This window comes from Ictidomys tridecemlineatus, chromosome 11 (assembly GCF_052094955.1).
Source record: "Ictidomys tridecemlineatus isolate mIctTri1 chromosome 11, mIctTri1.hap1, whole genome shotgun sequence".
Classification (NCBI taxonomy): Eukaryota; Metazoa; Chordata; class Mammalia; order Rodentia; family Sciuridae; genus Ictidomys; species Ictidomys tridecemlineatus.
The window spans coordinates 118,385,713-118,393,284 of NC_135487.1; the positions used below are offsets into that span (position 1 = coordinate 118,385,713).

The window sequence follows — 7,572 nt, forward strand, 5'->3', positions numbered from 1 at the left end:
ATCACTTCTGCTCAGGTTTCTCTAAATCTGAACCTTGAAATTCTCATGCCAAATTCTCATGCCAGATATTCTTGGGTCATGTTAGTCCTTATTTTCTCTGGTTGCCCTGAATACTTATTTCTCAGATGATGACCTCAATTGTCAAATAAAAATGGACAATTTCATGGATTTTTAATTGTGGCCTTTAAGTAAGAAACATCTGTGAAGTGCTAAGCACAGTACCCAGCTGGCAGGAAGTGCTAAGCATACATCAGGTTGTTGCCTTCCCCTTTTGGAGCTGCCATGGTGGGTGTGGTGCTGAGCCACATCTTCATTTCCTTCTAACACAGTCTTCCCCATCACTGTTTTCCCATGTACCAGCTAAGGTGTAACACCATGGCTCAGTCCCAGCTCTTCTTGTTCATAGACCCCAGATTCCTGAACTAGAGCCTGGCTCTGACCCGCTCTCCTCTTACCAGACTACTTTTTTTGTGATACATAACATTTTGATCAACTTTCATAATACAGGAAGTTTGAGCTCAAGTCCTTCTGTGTGCTAAGTAAGCATTCTGCCATTGAATAGCACCCCAGCCTTTGATCAATATTTTAACATATACATATATCACATATATTCATATGTGTATTATATATGTGTGATTCTGTACATATTTAAGTTTCATTGCAAAGCATTGTACTAGACAGCACATAAAAAATTATACTCACAATTGGTTTATAAATTTATACCTAACAAGTTTTAAACTGGAAGTTAAATTCATTTGGAATACTTGTCCATCAAATGTTTTTTTGTTGTTGTTGTTCTAAATAATAGAAACATATCTATCTGACGACTTTTGGTTTTTTATGTGGCATATGCATGCTAATGAGAGGGAAGTCCTGGAACCTTGTGTGGTGAAGGCTAAACTGTGCATGATTTGGGGTGCAGGCTGTTTGTGGTGTCCTAAACACTGGTTGTTTTTACTCCCTAGATTCAGTTATTTTCTCTGTAGTTTGGGGTGTTGGCTGGGTTCTCTAACTCTGGTCTTCCACATCTCTTCTTTTTCTTCTCCTGGCTCAGGTACTGTCATTGTCACCAGGACAAACTAAAGGACTTGGACACAATGAAGGAAAATTATTAATGCAAGTAACTGTTGGTCCTCTGTGTGTCATGTGAATTTATAAAGTTTTCTGTGCGCAACAAAGCCTTCAGTCCTGTTCATTGAATCTTCTGTGGCTTCTTCTCATTCTTCTTCTTGCCACAGTTGTCATATTGCTCTGTCTGGGTCATTGCCCTGTACACATTCTTTTACTTGTCTGTGCCTTTTCTATCCAGAAAACTTTTCATGTTTATACTATTTGTCCTGAATAGCTCACTTACCAGTGAAGACAAACTTTGTCTTCTGGCAAGTTTATCATTATGCAGTGATGTAAGAAAGATTATAAAAATAAAGAAATCAAAATGTCTCTATGGGCTTGACCCACCCTGCAATTTGAAGACTGCCTTTCTTGATTCTTGATTCTTTTTTTATTTATGAAGTTCTGTTGGGCAACATACATAGTTAAATAAATTAAAGATGTGCCCTGGCTGTGAATTTCCACTCCCCTCAATACAAGTTCTTTGAATGGCAAAACAAAAAAGAAGATGCAAGCAGGAAAATGATGGAAAATGAAGATCATGTCCCTGTCAGCAAAGATGCCTCATTCCTTTCTCATTTTCTGGTACCCATGTACCTCATGTCCAGAGAACAAGTGTGGAAGAAAAAAGTGCAAATGAAAATGTGATAAAAACATGATGTTATCGACACCAACACAGAATTAAAATCTTACACAGGTCAACGGATAAATATAAATGTTTCCCCAGCCTTCATCACAGCCCAACAGGAAACACAACACCACCATGCTCCTTGGACTGGGCTTCCTGCACTGAACTCCAAGGTCAGTGCATGCAGGACTGGAGAGGGTCAGTGGCTGGAATCACCACCACCAGCTCTGGAGAAAATACATCAGATACCTCAAATCCTTTGTCATCAATAAGAATGTGGCAAGCACACACCTTCCATGCATTTGCAAAATGATTCAGGAGCCCAATTTTCAACTCTGTCACAAACCCACCTCACTTGAAAAGGCTGGCACATGTCCTTGCCTGTCTCAAAATTTTTTTAACCAAATCAATATACATTTCTTGACCAAGAAGTAGATATGTAGAAGAACGGAGCTGGATGGAATCAAAGTTTTTAAGACCACTCAAAAGACCTCAGGTTTCAGCAATAATGAGTTCATGAGAGCCCAATGATCAGCCCAGGCCCTGTGTTTGGGATTTCCTCTAATCCAATGCTTAGAGCAAGTCCACTAGGCAAAGGACTTCCAGTTGAAGGGCTGTGTCTGCCACACGACCAGCGCTGACTTCATGAAAAAAGGTTTGGTTCATAAGTAATTGCTAGGGAGTTTAAAATTAAAGAGACAAGACTCTCATTACCTTTAATACCAGCTCTGAGATGGCTTCTCCTAGCTCCTGCCTCCAGCCACCTAAAGTGGTGGCAAGGTTTACAGAAGAGGCTAGAGAGAGAGAGAAAGAGAGAGAGAGAGAGAGAAAGAGAGAGAGAGAGAGAGAAAGAGAGAGAGAGAGAGAGAGAGAGAGAGAGAGAGCGAGCATGTCAGGAAGTGGGCTTTTATTGGGGAACAAAAACTTCCAGGGAAAGTATCATCCAATGAAGATGAAGGGGGGCAGCATCCCAAGGTCAGGGGTGATGCTTGGGTCTTCAGGGCAGTGGCCAGACATGCCTCTGCAAGGACAAGCCCTCAGACCTGGAAAAGGGTGGGGAAGGCTCTACACAGTTGTTTCTAAGCGTCTCTCACCCAGCCAGGGAGGTAACTCAAATCACGTGCAAGGATGGCCTCCCATAGCTGTGCATCTGGTAGAACTGAATGGGAGCAGCACAGCTGCGGACAAACCTGGACATGTGGGTGTCACTGGCACTGTCATCCAGTGAGAAGAGCTAGAGGGGACCCTGTGGCTCCCCAATGAGGTATGGAAGATCAGAATTACTAGTGTTTCCCACACCAACTGAGACAAGAGCCTGATCCTTGGCCAGGTGACTTGCAGGGTCAGGCTGTTTCAGTATTTTTTCCTCCAAGCCATTAGAGAGCTTAGTCAAAATTCTCAGAAATCCTGTACAAAGGAAGGCCACCATGTTGCATGACATGGGCTCTTCTCTGGAAGGACCTGTGCCCACAGGACAGGACTGTGTGCATCCCTGCTACTCTCCTGAAGGTCATCAATTCTGTGCCCTTAGCATAGATTTGCTGCTTTTGTTCACACTGACAACATGCACACTGGAGAGACACCACACCACAGTGTTGACAGAAGAGCTTCTGGGAGAGACCAGAAGAGCACTGGAGTCAAGACTGTAAACCATACCCAGTGCATTCCAAATCCAGCTGTACCTGCCCAGGCAGAGACTCGTTGACAGCAAAAGAATTCTAGAGAAATTCCCCATGCACTGTAAGTCTGGCTCACTTAGCAGTCGGGCCTCACTGAATCCAGCCTAAGGGAGCAGCTGTGCTGTTTTGAAAGAACCTTCTCCTCTTTCCCTGTGAGCACTATCCAGACATAGAGAGAGAACAGAGAGAGCCCTTGGCCAAGACTGCTGCCACATAACTGCAATCAGGCCTGAAGACTCTGGTACAGAGCTGCACTTGAATCCAGGTGCACTGAACCTCTGCTTGAGAGCATTTGTCTGAAAACCAATGATTTTCAGCAAGTCATCATGGGAAGAGCTCAGAAGTTCAGTCCTTTCTGGGTTTAGATCCAAAGCAAAAATCTTCCCCAACAGCTCCATTTCTCACACCACACTCTGACCAGATGTCCCTGAAATGACTTTTCTTGTCAAAAAGTCCACTCATCACACATTGCTCTGTGCAAACAACATCATTGTAACTGAATCCTGCAAATGCTCTCTTTATGCTTTCTTGCATAGATCCCAGAGTTCAAGAGTCAGGTCATGACTTCCTGAGACATCCATGCATTGTCCAGCAGGAAATCAGCAGGGAACACTTTCCCACTATGTCCTGTGAGCATGTGCTATAATCAATAATCATCCACAGTCCAGCTTCAAAATTATTTGAAGTTGTAAGCCCTAGTACTATCAAATGAATCCTAATGTTATATATAACCAACAAGAACCAATAAAAAATAGAAAAAGAAAAAAAAGAAAATTCAATGCTTGGGGCTGGGGATGTGGCTCAAGTGGTAACATGCTTGCCTGGCATGCATGGGGCACTGGGTTCGATCCTCAGCACCACATAAAAATAAAATAAAGATGTTGTGTCCACCAAAACCTAAAAAATATTTAAAATCTCTCTCTCTCTCTCTCTCTCTCTCAAAAAAAAAAAAATTCAATGCTTGTAATTCCAGCATTACTACCAGATAGGGAGCCTTTGAACTCATATTTGTCTCCAAATGCTTCCCATAACTTAACATTTCCATTCACCTGTGGCCAGTAATAGGGAACCTGCCCTGAGCTGCACAGGATTAACTTCCCCATCATGTGCATCAAAGACACATAAGGCAGTAGTAGTTGGTACCCTCATATGTTTACCAGAGCCAGGATGAGTGCTCACATTGTCTTGGGGGAGTGGAAACGGAGAGACAGAGCATCTCCTAAAGGTATTAGTGATAGAATCCAGAAGACCTCCAGTGGGCTGTGAGAGTCACTTAGCAGCTGCTCTGCTGATAGCTTGCACAGGGGAGATCTCCTCTGTGTGCTCTGTCCCACCCACAATGACTTCAGTGTCATCATCCTGTTCAACGGGCAGCGGTTCCTTTGTGGCTTCGGCAAGCTCTTTCTGCAGCCAGGCCTGCTGTCTCCTGGAGTCCCTTTCCTTCTCTGCATTGAGGCAGCTGGCTTCCTGGGCCTTGTTGGCCATCTGCCTAGTGACTGGCTCCTAGTTCTCTGCAGTAGTTTTCCTCAGGTTCTCCTCAAAGACAGTAAAATGACCTTCATGGCATCATATTTGTCCTTCAAGGTCTGGTTGGATATGTCAACATTCCATGTGTCACTGTGTCCAGGAACTGCAGGATTATCTCCCCAAAGATTCTCTCTGCATCCAGTTACAGCACCTCAGCTCCTCTGCAAGGTGGCATGTCAGCTGGAGATGCCAGCAACACTGAAGCCTGAAGAAGTGGCATGTTGCCACAGCACCTAAGGGACTCCTATCCTAGTGGAGGCCTGCGACCACAGCATAAGGGGACCAAAGGAGACAGGAAGGAGAGCAGCCCCAGAGATCAGCTCCAGACACAGGTGCTCCCAATGCCATGTCCATTTTGTAATTTTTTGAGATTTACTTTTTTTCTTTTTTTTAAATTCCAAGTCTTTTTTAAATAAAACAAACATAACAGTGTAGAAACCTAAATAAACATTTCTCCCTCAAAGTTGTTACATCCTTAGTTCCCAACAAAACTCTCTACTATTGGAGACAGTATTTGGAAGAGCCTTAAAAGGCAGTTTATGAGCCACATTAGAAACTATCCTTTCAAATGCTGGGCTTTTTGGAAACAGAAAATCCACAGTCAGAGGATGACACTGGAAAAAATAAAAGAGGTGCTGCAGCTTTTGCAGAAATTCCTTAAAGACCTCTAGCAAGTTCTGAGTAATAACACAGCCACTGGAGAAACGGATGGGCACCCTGCCTGGACAGCCACTTTCAATGGGGAGAGCATTCATTTGATAGAAAAATTCTGTTGTCTGCTTAAAAAAAGAAAAAAATCAGCCACACTCCTTTATAGTCACACTTGCATTTGATTAAAAAAAGATACAACACTCACACATGGTTCTTATATGAATTCTAATTAAGAGACAATACATTCAGAATTATAGCACTCAGAGATAATTTTCAGAAACTATAACAGCTTCGTTGCCACTTAAGGGGTACATAGGGTGCAGCTGTTTACCTGAATGTATTCTTAAATAAGTGACTACTACCACTCTAATTTTCCTAGTTGTAGCTCTGTTACAGGTTACTGACCGCAAGTTCACGTTCCAGATTTCCTTTGCCAACAGATTAATTACAAGGGAGCCACCCCAAAGTCTTAGGGTGAATTGGGAAAGGGCCGGTTAAATGAAGAAACAGGCCATTCCTTGGTAAAAGTTTGTAGTTTTCTTTCCCAATACATCTTCTTTTTATTGAGAACTTCCATTTTTATCCTGTGTTCCTCCTCTGCCATCTCACACTCTCGCTCTATCTGCTGGATTTTGGCCACATGCACCTCATTCATTTGTATCAGCTGCAGTTGTAAGATGGACATTTGTTGATGGTGTTCTTCCTCATGCATCTTTTTTAAAGCACCTTCCTGAGAGGTTTTGCTCCTGTAGTTTTTATTGGCTGTTATTCTGACAGCTGAACACTAGGGTTCAGGTTGAGAGGTCCCCTCACATCCCGGAAAATGTATGAACTCTTTCTCACCATCGCACAGTTCTCTATTTGAAACAGCAAATGATTCTGGGGCTGCGGCATCACGATGGTACTCGGGCCCTCCTCGGGCGGGCTCTGCAGAAAGTACAGCTGCCCGGGCAGCATGCTGGCCATCTTCTCCTTCCCCAGGACGTGGGTGCTCAGCAGTGGGCTGACGCTTCGCTTCACTTTCTCCTTTCGTGGGCCATAATTTTTTTGGTCCGAGCCTTGGTGTTCTCCCAGCACTTCTTGAGCTGTTTGAAATCCCGCAGCGACACGCTGGGCTGAGAGTTGTCTTCGTGGGCAAGCGCTTGCCAGGTCCGCTGCTTGAGGGCGATAGTTCGGGCATCGCTTTTCTTGCACTCCAGCACATATTTGTGCTTTTCTACCAAAGCAAGCAAGATGCTCTTTTCCCACTCTGAGAAGTATTTGGCAGGTTTTATAATTTCGTTGTTTTGCATTTTCCACTCTGTTTCTCTGGGCAGTTAGCTATCCTGAGGGGGTGGCGCGGTGGCCGCGGAGACCCGGGGAGGGGCCGGCGAGGCGCGAGCGCGGCGGCCTCGACTCCTCTCGCGGGCTGAGCGGCCTGGAGGGCCGCGGGCTCCGGAGCGCCTGGCGCCGGCGGCGCGCCCCCTGCCGGCCAGGCCCCGCCGCGCGCGCCGCGGCCACAAAGCCCGAAGCCGCCTCCCCCTCGCGGGCCGCCGCCGCCTGCCGGTCGGTGGGCGCTCCCCTTGGGATGACTGAGGTGGTTGCTCAGCAGTAGAATCCTTGACTAGGCTTCACAAGGCCCTGGGTTTGATCACCAGCACTGAAAAAAGTGATACTAGTTATAAGTTTTAATAAAACATTTAAGTGTGGTTTGGGCATTTTGTGACCAGGATCCTTCTGACCTCATATTATGGGTTTGGCTGTATCGTATATCCAGGGAATGTTATCAGAAAACTTTGGATAAGGTTAGTCTTATTTCTTTCTTAAATATATGACATAATCACCAATGAAGTCATAGTTTTAGAGTACATTTGATATGTTTTTATAAATTTGGTTACTATCACATGTATATATACTTATTCAGATTTTTCACTTTTTTCTGGTTTTTTAAAAAAAATGTTGTCATTGAATTAAATGTTTTTTATACAATAGAACCTT

At 44.3% G+C, this 7,572-nt stretch overlaps 3 pseudogenes; all 3 read right to left on the reverse strand.

Moving 5' to 3' along the window:
* Window positions 1–2,655: 2,655 nt before the first annotated feature.
* Window positions 2,656–4,111, reverse strand: LOC144368354 (autophagy-related protein 16-1 pseudogene; annotated as a pseudogene).
* A 244-nt stretch (window positions 4,112–4,355) lies between these two features.
* Window positions 4,356–6,307, reverse strand: LOC144368699 (autophagy-related protein 16-1 pseudogene; annotated as a pseudogene).
* Window positions 5,804–7,007, reverse strand: LOC144368353 (myb/SANT-like DNA-binding domain-containing protein 3 pseudogene; annotated as a pseudogene).
* Window positions 7,008–7,572: the final 565 nt, after the last annotated feature.